General features: G+C 40.1%; 1 long non-coding RNA gene across 1 annotated transcript; it reads left to right on the forward strand.

Annotated features, from left to right (window-relative positions):
* Positions 1 to 612: 612 nt before the first annotated feature.
* Positions 613 to 8,418, forward strand: LOC145533442 (uncharacterized). Its single transcript, XR_014074062.1, has 2 exons — positions 613 to 4,099; positions 4,951 to 8,418. It is a non-coding gene; the product is annotated as an uncharacterized LOC145533442 (long non-coding RNA).
* The last annotated feature ends 4,550 nt before the right edge of the window (positions 8,419 to 12,968 follow it).

Consider the following 12,968-nt stretch of genomic DNA (forward strand, 5'->3'; position numbering starts at 1 on the left):
CATATAAATCTTTGTTGAGTCCCATGTGTTTTTATTAAAACTGTGTATGTATTTTTATAATTTACAGTTTAAAGTTCTTAAAGAAGCTTGTTTATCTTAAAGAAAGCTGTTTATATGAATGAAGAAAATATTTTAGCTTGTGAATGATTTTGGCTAAATACCAGTCTTAATTATCTACTGAAGGGAGATACTTTCACATTTAAGAAGGAATTACAATATTATTCTAATTGGATTCAACAGTGGAAAAAAAAAAAAACAAGCAAAGCATACCCAGTCAATTACTGTTTCTTCGTTTTACATTTCCAACGTAATTTATAGAGAACTTACTGGAAAAATCATGTCTTGGAGTATTATAGGTATTCAATACACGGATCTACTGAATCTTCACTACAGAGTACAGTAAATCTGAATCTTCACCTGAATCACCCCTCCTGGGATCAGAGAGGTTAGTACTCTTGCCTGGAAAATCCCATGGATGGAGGAGCCTGGTAGGCTACAGTCCATGGGGTCGCTAAGAGTCGGACACAACTGAGCGACTTCACTTTCACTTTTCACTTTCATGCATTGGAGAAGGAAATGGCAACCCACTCCAGTGTTCTTGCCTGGAGAATCCCAGGGACGGGGGAGCCTGGTGGGCTGCTGCCTATGGAGTCTCACAGAGTCGGACGCGACTAAAGCGACTTAGCAGCAGCAGTAGCAGCAGTAATTTTTAACCAGATATACTGAGATATAATTTACGTGCCACAAAATTCTCCCATTTATAACATGCATGAAATTCAGTATTTTCTAGTGTATTCACAGAGTTGCATAACTGTCACCTTTAGGACACTTTCATCACTGCAAAAAGAAATTCCATACACTTTAGAGGTAAATCCCATCCCACCTCCCCTCCAGCCCTAAGCAACTTGTAATCTAATTTTTGTCTCTATGGATTTGCCTATTCTGGACATTTCATAGAAACAGAATCACACAGTATGTGGTTTTCTGTAACTGCCTTCTCAGCACAGTGTTTCCAAGGTTCATCCATGTTGTGGCATGCGTGAGTACTTTATTTCTCTTTATGACAGAATAATATTCTACTGTGGAGATGTGCCACATTTTATTATCTATTCATCAGTTAATGGGGATTTGGGCAGCTTCACTTTTTGAATTTTTTTTGTGAGCACCAGTATATACAGTTTTATGTAGACATGTTCTCAATGCAGTTGTGTATATATGTCAGGGTGGAACTGTTGGGTCATTTTGTAACTCTGACTTCTGAGGGATTGCTGGACTATTTTTCTCACCCTGAATACTTTCAACTAAGCTAAATCTGCTTTTGAGCCTCTCTAACAAATTTTTCATTTCAGTTATTTAACTTTTCTATTCAACTTTCTTTTTGATTTGTTTTTATAATTCTCTTTATTGACTGATATACTGTATTTGAAAACACATCATTGTCACACTTTCCTTTAATTCTTTAGACATGATTTCGTTTAGTTTTTTGAACATAGTTAGGGTAATTGACAAAAAGTCCTTATCTACCTGGCCAACGTCTGGGCCATTTTATGGATATTTCCTATTGGCTGTTTTTTTCTTTTGTAGAGGCAGTATCTTCCTGTTTCTCTGTGTGCCCCATAATTTGTGGTTGGAATCTGGACATTATAGATAGCGTACCAGCTCTGGTATCCAGCATCCCCCCTTGCCTTTGCAGCCCTGTATGTTACTGTTGGCTGGTTTTGTGGCTGTTTTCTCTTCTTACTGCGTTTTCTTCAGCAGCTTCCCTAGACTTAATCTGTAGATTCTATATGCTCCACAGCGTGCTCGCTAAGTTCTCGCTAATTTTTTTTTAATTCTTTTTTTTTTATTTTTAAGCCTGGTACCTAAGGTTCACCTCGTGTCAGTATACTTTAATGGTTGTCTGGGTCACTGCTAGTTCAGAATTCCTTAATTGCCTTGAGGCACTTTGTCTTCTGCCCATGCTTTTGCACGAGGCTCTGTTTGAAGCACAACTTCAAATCTCAGGAGTTTGCCTTAGATTCCTGCTTGCATAGGACTTGAGAGTCAGTCAGAAATGAATGACTAGGCTTTTTCCTTCCTTGGGTCATTCCTGGGCCGGGAAATATCCCTGATCATGGGCACAGCCCTGCACATGTGCCCAGTCTTCTAGATCCTCGGGAATATGTCCAAGCTTTTCAAAGTTCTCTGCAGTCAGCTAGTTCTCCTTCATTTCTTCCTTCTCCATTTTTGTCCAGGTTCTTATTGGTCTCAAGCAAAGTTACAGCCTCTGGCAGCTGTGAGGTTAAGTGTTAATAGTAGATTGCTATTCGTTTCACCAGTGCCCTGGGAATAGGACTTTTTTCACCTGATCTGAGCTTCAAGTTGAATAAAATAGAAACAACAATGGTGGTATGGGGATTTTCCTGGGAGCTGCTAATTTTATCAAGATTGACTGTCCTGCAGAGATGGAGCTTTTACTGGAGTCCCAAAGAGGTCAGTGTCCTGTTGAAGCTGCAGGCATTCCATGGCCACCCCACCCTTCAGCTGGGGAGGGATATGGGTGGGAATACCCCCACATGAAAGTGACACAGACTTAACTGTTTTTTTTTTAATGAGATTCAGTAGTTTTTCTTGAATGGATATTTTCTGAAGAGATATTTTGTTCTGTGTCTCTGATTAAGTGGCAGAATTCTGAAATGGTTGAATAGAGATTTGCTTCTATTTTCATTGTTGGTGGGGGCATGGATTCACAGAGGTGTATGCTTTACTATTTCAGCTGAATAGTCTTAATCAGACTCAAGTATCGAGTAAGCAGGCATGCTGTGCACCCCTGTGCTTAGTCAATAAATGACTTAATGAATGGAAAGTACTCAGAAGAGCTTTCGGGCACACGTTGTAAGTACCATGAGCATGTGTGCACGTGAGTGTTGGTTGTGATGACTGTTGTTCTTCCCCCGCCCTCCCTCCCACCCCCAAGAGCAGTGTCTCTCTTCTGCTTCACTGTTTGGAGCATAGTGAAGAGTAGACTATTTGAAGCTGCAACTCTGTGAAGCCATTGATAAGAGAGGAACACATTTAAGATGTATTTTCAATGATTTAACATTGTAACTAATAACCAGTGCAAAGAGCTTCAAACCCCAAGCTAGCCTTGCAGATGGATAGCTTCTAATCAAGCTTGGGAGTAAAACGAGTCAGAGCGAGCTGTGACTGGAAAGAAATTCAGTGTGATGACAGAGGTACCAAACCATACTGAAGGTGTCTCTGTTCTTTGATTTACCCTTTTTAAATAAAAAAGTGATTTCACTTCAAAAAACCTAATTGAATAGAAAAGCACTGTTTCTCTTTTTCTTTCTAAACCCTGTTTCTAAGGATCAAGGCTGCCCATGGCCAAGTTGCTAACGGGATCTTATGTTGATTACAAGGGAGACAAATAGAAGGAAATTAGAAATTAGAAGCCTCCTGAATTAGGTTATTTTACATACAACTTATAAATGGAAAACAACTCACCATTCTATATAGCAGTGGCCCCCAATCTTTTTGGCTACAGGGACTGGCTTTGCTGGAGACAGTTTTTCCATGGACCACATTGGGGGTTGGTATTGGGATGATTCAAGCACATTACATTTATTGTGCACTTTATTTCTATTATTATTACATCAGCTACACCTCAGATCATCAGGCACTGGACCCCAGAGGTTGGGGACCCATGTGATGTAGAACACTTGAACTGGGTAGCATGATCCCTGTGAGGGAAAACACCTGTGTGAAGGTGAATAAAAATGTCCTTTTGAAGCAATATATCGAAATACAGAAACAGAATGCCTTGATTTTTAAAAGAATAAAAAGTTACATGAAATTACAAAAGCTTTAGATAATCCATGACATATTGACCTCAAATCTATGGGCAGTAGAATCAGTAGTCTTAAACATGCAACAAGACAAGGCTGGGTATTTGTATTTATTAGTGACAAAAAAGGAAAGTCCTGCTTTTCAATGACCCTGGAATTTAGACAGGAAGTGACCAATCTAAGAAAATGATGCCAGGAGCCAGATTTCCATAGTGGGTTTTCATTTTAGTTTTGTTTGGAGAGAAGCAAAATCTATGTGGATTTTTGTTGTTGTTGTTGTTTTTTTTTTTTTTTTTTTTTTTCATTGAAGCATTATTTTATTTTATTTTATTTTTTTTTATAAATTTATTTATTTTACTTGGGGGCTAATTACTTTACAATATTGTAATAGTTTTTGCCATACATTGACAAGAATCAGCCATGGGTTTACATGTGTTCCCCTTCCCGAACCCCCCACCCACCTCCCTCCCCCTCCCATCCCTCTGGATCATCCCACTGCCCCGGCCCCGAGCCCTTGTCACATGCATCGAACATGGAATGGTGCTCTGTTTCACATATGACAATACACATGTCTCAATGCCATTCTCCCAGAACGGCCCACCCTCACCTTCTCCCTCAGAGTCCATAAAATTGTTCCATGCATCTGTGTCTCTCATTCTGTCCCGCATATAGGGTTATCGTTACCATCTTTCAGATTCCATATATATGCATTAGTATACTGTATTGTTGTTTTTCTTTCTGGCTTACTTCACTCTGTATAATGGGCTCCAGTTTCATCCATCTCAGTAGAACCGGTTCAAATGTATTTTTTTTAATGGCTGAGTAATATTCCATTGTGTATATGTACCACAGCTTCCTTATCCATTCGTCTGCTGATGGACATCTAGGTTGCTTCCATGTCCTGGCTATTGTAAACAGTGCTGCAATGAACATTGGGGTACACGCGTCTCTTTCAATTCTGGTTTCTTCGGTGTGTATGCCCAGCAGTGGGATTGCTGGGTCATATGGCAGTTCTATTCCCAGTTTTTTAAGGAATCTCCACACTGTTCTCCATAGTGGCTGTACTAGTTTGCATTCCCACCAACAGTGTAAGAGGGTTCCCTTTTCTCCACACCCTCTCCAGTTGTTGTTTTGTGTGTGTGTGTGTGTGTTTAAGGACACCTAGACAAAAGGGGACAGGCCAAGGCATTCTCTTGACCCCAGGCACCCTGTATAGGAGCCCCTTCCCTCTGCTCCAGGGAAGGCTGCGTGACTCCAAGGTTGGAAGCCTTGGAAACTCAAGGAGGCAGCTCAGCTGTGCAGTAGTCACTGCACTGCGGAGAATGGCGGCAGCAGCCTCTTAGGTGGAGGCTGTCAACCAGGGCAATTAACAGGAAAGATGGCAAGCTGTGGTGTGTGGATTCAAGTGAGACACACCCCTAGGGAAGTCCTGGGAAGAACTATTTGAGGTTCAGGGGAGGAATCTTGACCTACCATCATGCTCCAATCTGGGAAATCTGAATGATTGCTATGAATATGACTGCTTTAGTATTTACACGGGCTTTCTTGGTGGCTCAGATGGTAAAGAATCCACTTGCAATGTGAGAGACCTGATTTCAATCTGAGTTGGGAAGATGGGGAGAAGGGCATGGCAACCCACCCCAGTATTCTTGCCTGGAGAATCCCCATGGACAGAGGAGCCTGGTAGGCTACAGCCTAAGGAGTCACAAAGAGTAGGACATGACTGAGTGACTAAGCACAGCACAGCACAGTATCTACACACCAGTGAGGGTTGAAGACACCCTTCCTATATCCCCAACAAAGTAGTCTATTTCTAAATCTGTGTTGTTTGCAGCAATTTTTTTTTTTCGGAGGTGGGACGGGGGCTTCATGCTGCATAGCATGTGGGATCTTAGTTCCCCACCCAGGGATTGAACCTGTGCCCCTTGCAGTGGAAGTGAGGAGTCTTAACCATTGGACCACCAGGGAAGTCCTTACCCCAATTCTTTAAAGCTGCTTTTATTTACAGTTAGTAAATGAGGAAGGGAAGGCGCAATAAGGTAAGCAGCTTTCCCAAGGGTGCACATCTAGTGCTCAGCAGAACCAGCTCAAATCTTGGTCATCCCAAATGTTATTATCATTTCAGGACACCGGCTCTCATACACCTGTAGAAGTACACTCCTTACATGCACCTTCAAAGTGTCTGAATACCAATGCAGAGTAAGCAAAGAAGGCCCATAAACATCAACAACAACAAACATCAAAGGAATAAAGCAAAGAAGTTAAAAAAGAACTTCTGTTAGGTATTTCTGGGTCCTACAAAATCACAGTGAGAAAACTGGGAGGACGGAAATTTTTTCTGCAGGAAAAGTGCTCCAAAGAATGCAAAAGAAACCTGACTCACAGGCTATTACTGTGATAAGTTAGTGTCCAGTAGCCAAAGTAACAGTTGCTTTCTATTCATTTAACCAAGTTGGGAAAAGAAAGTTACCTTCAAAAGCTGAGATGCTGATAATTGTATATGTGAGCTTCCCATTTTAAAGTGAAAAGCATTACTGAAGCTGGCATCGCTCCAGTGGAAGAGTAGTCAATATTAGAATAATTTGAGTGAATTTTAAAAATTGAATGGTGACGAAGAAAATCAATTATGTCTAAATATAAATTAACCAATTCTCAAGGGATCCAATAGTACTAAATTACTCAACAAATTAGCCAGCGGGATATTACTATCCCAATAGAAATCATGCTGGTACATGCCAGAGGCTACCATTTTGGATAAATAATTTTTATTAAAAGTTTTCTTTCTCAAGGATCTGGGCCCAAAGATCTTGGCCAGTTTATGTAGTTGATTTTTAAGATGTTAGAGCCATCAGTGCTGGGACTGCCAGTGAGTCCCACTTTTATGGACTGAATTGTACTCCCCGACCCCCAGTCCGAATATTGGAGCCCTGACTCCCATTGTGACTCTGGTTGGAGATAGGGTCTTGCTTAAATGACATTTAAATGAGACCATAAGAGTGGCACCCTGAACCAGTAAGACTGGTGCCCTTATAAGAAAGGGACTGGCACGGCACTACAGTCCACACTCAAGGGCAAGGTGATGACACAGTGAGAAGCCAGCCGTCTTCAAGGCAGGAAAGGTCCCCACAAGACACCTGTGCTGCTGGCACCTTGATCTTGGACTTCCAGCCTCTAGAACCATGATAAAATACATATCTGTTGTGTAAGCCACACAGTCTGAGTATTTCCTTTCGGCAATCTGACCAAACTAATGTGCACAGCAACAATCCTCAAATTTGAGTGTGGCTATTTCATGTGCCTTATCATATGTCAACATCATTTAGCATTCTTCTGTCAGTCCATAGAGGAGGTTTCAAGATAAGTGAGTGATTTTAACTACCTTTGTGTGAATTTTAAAATAAGTGACATGAATTAATCCTGGCAGATCTCCTTTGTCTCTCAGTTTATTTTCACTGCATATCATTTACACGCATCTTTGTAAATTTTGTATCTGCCTGACTTCTCTTTCAACTGTAAATAATTTTGTTACCTTTAGAGTTGTCATTTAAATACCACTTAAAAAGTATTTTTACAAGGACTTTGCAATATCACAGGAAAAGCATGGTCATTTAATTCCGTAATGCTTGATATTCATCCAGGAAGAAGAGGTGATCTAAGGAAAATGCAGATGAGGCATGCATAATTTTTAGAGCTCATGAAAGGTATGGATGAAATAAAGTTGTCTCCAGGTATTTATCATATGGGCCATTCATTCTTTCAACATAGTTTTTGAGCACTAATGTTGAACTAAGTTGACAGAGACACAGTAGGCTTTATGCAAAGCACTCATTTAATCAGTTCTAAGCCAACTCTTCTAGGACCCTTTACTTTTTCTAACTAGTTTTCAAAAACAGCCCTGTTCTTCTGTGGGCTCTTTCGAAAGATACCCTTTTTACCTTATTTCAGTGTCTCAAGAAACTCATATTTATTACAAAATATTGAATTGTATTGAGGGTTACCTGAACTAATTAATAGCTTTTGTCCTTTAAAAGCTGAATTCAATAATAAAGCTACAATAGATTTATAATAAGCTATTTTATCCTAAGTGTGTTTTAAAGTCACTTTTTTTTTCATTCTCTGAGACCCAAAGGATACATACATTTCCCTGGGAAACAGGGCAACTCTACAAATTCATGACAACTCCTTCAAACAAAAGAAGAGAAAAGTGGATCCATTTAGCCAGACAATAAAAATTAAGTTACTTCTATTTTGACTAAAGAAAACATCTTCTTTTATGGAAGAATTTCAAAACTGTAAATTACAATTTAAAATGATAGCTGCAGGGCATAATCTACAGGAAGGCAATTTTTGTAAGGTATATTAAATTGAACTTTTCTATTATATTTGGTGAGATGTAAAATCATACCATTTTAAAAACTTAAAATAAGGAAGGGGCCTTGGAGAGCTCCCATTGACAAGCATATCACAAAGAAGAGCTCTTCTAGTGTAAAAATGCAAATTTGCCTTTGAAAGATGGAGCAGCATTTCCCCAGAGGTCTGTCTGAAGAGTGATTTTCAAATAAAGACACTTAGAGTTAAAAAAAAAAGAAAAGTTGTTCTCTTAATATCTGGTTAAAAAAACGCACAAACCAAAAAACAAACATCCATCGTCTATGGTGCCTCTGCTAAAGATACTGTATGTTGCCATGGCACCACAACGGGGTTGCTAGCTGGCTTGTCCACCTGGGAGAAGCCTTGCATTGCATTCTCCATACCCACACAGTATTAGGAGTCTCAGCAGTTTGTTATGCTTTGCTTTTTCCCTAATTTTCTATCCTGGCACTAAATAAATAATTCCTGAGCATCAAGCTATACTAGAAATGGCAAGAGGTTTGAAATCAAACATAGCCAGGTTGGGAATCAACTCTGCCATTTACTAAGTAAGTGGTCTTGGTCAGCCACTTCATCACTCTCATTTGTAGTTGAATAGTGGGAATATTGATGCCTGCTCATGGCATTATTGTACAAGTTAGAGACAGTGCATCTAATCTAGATACTGAGTCTAGTACCCAGTGGGCACATTTACCATTATTCAGTTTGTATGTGGAATTGACCAATTTGTCATCCAGCTGTAGTTTCTCAGTTTCAGTCTAAATTGAGTTGTGACCAATTTACTTGTGTGAATCCAGACTAGTTTGGATCAGGTCAAGTGAAAAATAGCACTAGACATGTCACCTGTATGCTAATTCAGAATCAGTGAAAGCCATGATATCACATGGTATCACAAGCCATGATGTCCATTACTAACACAGTGGCACGCACACACACAGATACACTGCTTCTATGAGCAACTTGTCCACCTTTATGAACTCTCCCCTAAATGCGCAAGAGTCATGATAAATATCATGAGCATTTAGGTACACAGATGTTTACTGAAAACCACTGTGTCAGGCACTTTATAAGATATCTAGGTAGCAGCTATGAACAAGATGGTCACAGTCATGGACTTCATGGTATTAGAGAGAAAACAGAAATTTAAAAATACTTATAAGTCCCTTTTCAACAGATTTTTTTACTCCATTTACAGCCCATGAAAATTTAACAGTCAATTTCCTCAGAACCCAGTTCTCAATTATGAGACACTGCCTATTTCCTGCTAAGGCAATAAGGCACCGGACCATATATTTGTATTAGTGTGTAGTGCTCTGTTGCCAAAAAAATAGTTCAATATCTGGAGTAAAGACTTCTGAGCAAAGAAGTAAAGGGGAATAGAAATTGGTGCCTCCTGGTCTGGTCGACCCAGGTTCAGTATTTATAGTAAATAATCTGCCACAAAGAATGAACCTAGCCATAGCCATTATGTATCTTACACACTTGGTCACCTAGGCTGGGTCTATTAGCAGGAATGCACTGGTCCATCTGTCCAATGAAAGTCCAGACTTTGAAGATTCAGGTTCAAAAAGAAATCAGATGTGGTGTATCAGAGGTAGGGGATGGGAGACAGGGCTCAGAGACAGGTGATCAAAAGGTGAAAACTTCTAGTTGTAAGATAAAGAAGTATTAGGATGTAATGTATAGCAAGATGGCTATAATTAATGCTACTGTATTATATAAAGGAAAGTTGATAAGAAAGTAGATTCTAAGAGTTCACATCACAAGAATTTTTTTCCTTTCTTTTTACTGTGTCTATATGACATGATGGATGTTGACTAAACTTTTGTTAATCGTTTCACGATATATGTAAATCAAATCAGTGTGCTGTGCACCTTAAATTTACACAGGATGTATGTCAATTATTTCTCCATGAAACTGGAAAAAGGAAGGTATGAATTGGTATCATTGGCTTGGAAAACTCTTGGCAGTATTAACAAAGCTAACTAGATGTGTATTCTCTGATATTCAGGTCATTCTATTCCTAGACGTGAATTCAACAGAAGTACACACTATTTTGTTTCTTTTTTCTTATTTTTCGGTTTCTCACCTTTGATACTAGTTAAATTACTTCCTGCCATCCCAGATGTGCATAGATTTTTATGTCTATTTGAGGACAGTAGTTGAAATTTTCTGCTGACCACATCAGTTCAGTTCAATTCAGTCGCTCAGTCGTGTCTGACTCTTTGCGACCCCGTGAATCGCAGCGCGCCAGGTCTCTCTGTCCATCACCATCTCCCAGAGTCTACCCAAACGCATGCCCATAGAGTCAGTGATGCCATCGAGCCATCTCATCCTCTGTCGTCCCCTTCTCCTCCTGTCCTCAATCCTTCCCAGCATCAGGGTCTTTTCCAATGAGTCAATTCTTTGCATGAGGTGGCCAAAGTATTGGAGTTTCAGCTTCAACATCAGTCCTTCCAATGAACACCCAGAATCGATCTCCTTTAGGAGGGACTGGTTGGATCTTCTTGCAGTCCAAGGGACTCTCAAGAGTCTTCTCCAAAACCACAGTTCAAAAGCATCAATTCTTCGACACTCATTTCTTCACCGTCCAACTCTCACATCCATACATGACTACTGGAAAAACCATAGCCTTGACTAGACGGACCTTTGTTGCCAAAGTAATGTCTCTGCTGTTTAATACGCTGTCTAGGTTGGTCATAACTTTCCTTCTAAGGAGTAAGCATCTTTTAATTTCATGGCTGTAATCACCATCAGCAGTGATTTTGGAACCCCCCAAAATAAAGCCCGCCACTGTTTCCACTGTTTCCCCATCTATTTCCCATGAAGTGATGGGACCAGATGCCATGATCTTAGTTTTCTGAATGCTGAGCTTTAAGCCAACTTTTTCACTCTCCTCTTTCACTTTCATCAAGAGGCTCTTTAGTTCTTCTTCGCTTTCTGCCATAAGGGTGGTGTCATCTGCATATCTGAGGTTATTGATATTTCTCCTGGCAATCTTGATTCCAGCTTGTGCTTCCTCCAGCCCAGCGTTTCTCATGATGTACTCTGAATATAAGTTAAATAAGCAGGGTGACAATATATAGCCTTGATGTACTCCTTTTCCTATTTGGAACCAGTCTGTTCTTCCATGTCCAGTTCTAACTGTTGCTTCCTGACCTGCATACAGGTTTCTCAAGAGACAGGTCAGGTGGTCTGGTATTCTCGTCTCCTTCAGAATTTTCCACAGTTTATTGGGATCCACACAGTCAAAGGCTTTGGCCTAGTCAATAAAGCAGAAATAGATGTTTTTCTGAAACTCTCTTGCTTTTTTGATGATCCAGCGGATGTTGGCAATTTGATCTCTGGTTCCTCTGCCTTTTCTAAAACTAGCTTGAACATCTGGAAGTTCATGGTTCACATGTTGCTGAAGCCTGGCTTGGAGAATTTTGAGCATTACGTTACTAGCGTGTGAGATGAGTGAAATTGTGTGGTAGTTCGAGCATTCTTTGGCATTGCCTTTCTTAGGGATTGGAATGAAAACTGACTTTTTCCAGTCCTGTGGCCACTGCTGAGTTTTCCAAATTTGCTGGCATATTGAGTGTAGCACTTTCACAGCATCATCTTTCAGGATTTGAAATAGCTCAACTGGAATTCCATCACCTCCACTAGCTTTGTTCATAGTGATGCTTCCTAGGGCCCACTGGACTTCACATTCCAGGATGTCTGGCTCTAGGTGAGTGATCACATCATCATGGTTATCTGGGTCATGAAGATCTTTTTTGTACAGTTCTTCTGTGTATTCTTGCCACCTCTTCTTAATATCTTCTGCTTCTGTTAGGTCCATACCATTTCTGTCCTTTATCGAGCCCATCTTTGCATGAAATGTTCCCTTGGTATCTCTAATTTTCTTGAAGAGATCTCTAGTCTTTCCCATTCTATTGTTTTCCTCTATTTCTTTGCATTGAGCACTGAGGAAGGCTTTCTTATCTCTCCTTGCTATTCTTTGGAGCTCTGCATTCAAATTAGAATATCTTTCCTTTTCTTCTTTGCTTTTCACTTCTCTTCTCTTCCCAGCTATCTGTAAGGCCTCCTCAGACAGCCATTTTGCTTTTTTACATTTCTTTTTGATGGAGATGGTCTTGATCCCTGTCTCTTATACAATGTCCTGAACCTCTGTCCATAGTTCATCAGGCACTCTGTCTATCTGATCTAGTCCCTTAAATCTATTTGTCACTTCCACTGTATAGTCATAAGGGATTTGCTTTAGGTCATACCTGAATGGTCTAGTGGTTTTCCCTACATTCTTCAGTTTAAGTCTGAATTTGGCAACAAGGAGTTCATGATCTTAGCCACAGTCCACTCCCGGTCTTGTTTTTGCTCACTGTATAGAGTTTCTCTATCTTTGGCTGCAAAAAATATCATCAATCTGATTTTGGTGTTGACCATCTGATGATGTCCATGTGTAGAGTCTTCTCTTTTGTTGTTGAAAGAGGGTGTTTGCTATGACTAGTGTATTGTCTTGGCAAAACTCTGTTAGCCTTTGCCCTGCTTCATTCTGTAGTCCAAGGCCAAATTTGCCTGTTACTCCAGGTGTTTCTTGACTTCCTACTTTTGCATTCCAGTCCCCTGTAATGAAAAGGACATCCTTTTTGGTTGTTAGTTCTAAAGGGTCTTGTAGGTCTTCACAGAACCATTCAACTTAAGCTTCTTTAACATTACTGGTAGGGGCATAGACTTGGACTACCGTGATATTGAATGGTTTGCCTTGGAAACGAACAGAGATCATTC

This window comes from Giraffa tippelskirchi, chromosome 13, assembly GCF_054371585.1.
Source record: "Giraffa tippelskirchi isolate mGirTip1 chromosome 13, T2T-mGirTip1v1.2.pri, whole genome shotgun sequence".
Taxonomy (NCBI): Eukaryota; Metazoa; Chordata; class Mammalia; order Artiodactyla; family Giraffidae; genus Giraffa; species Giraffa tippelskirchi.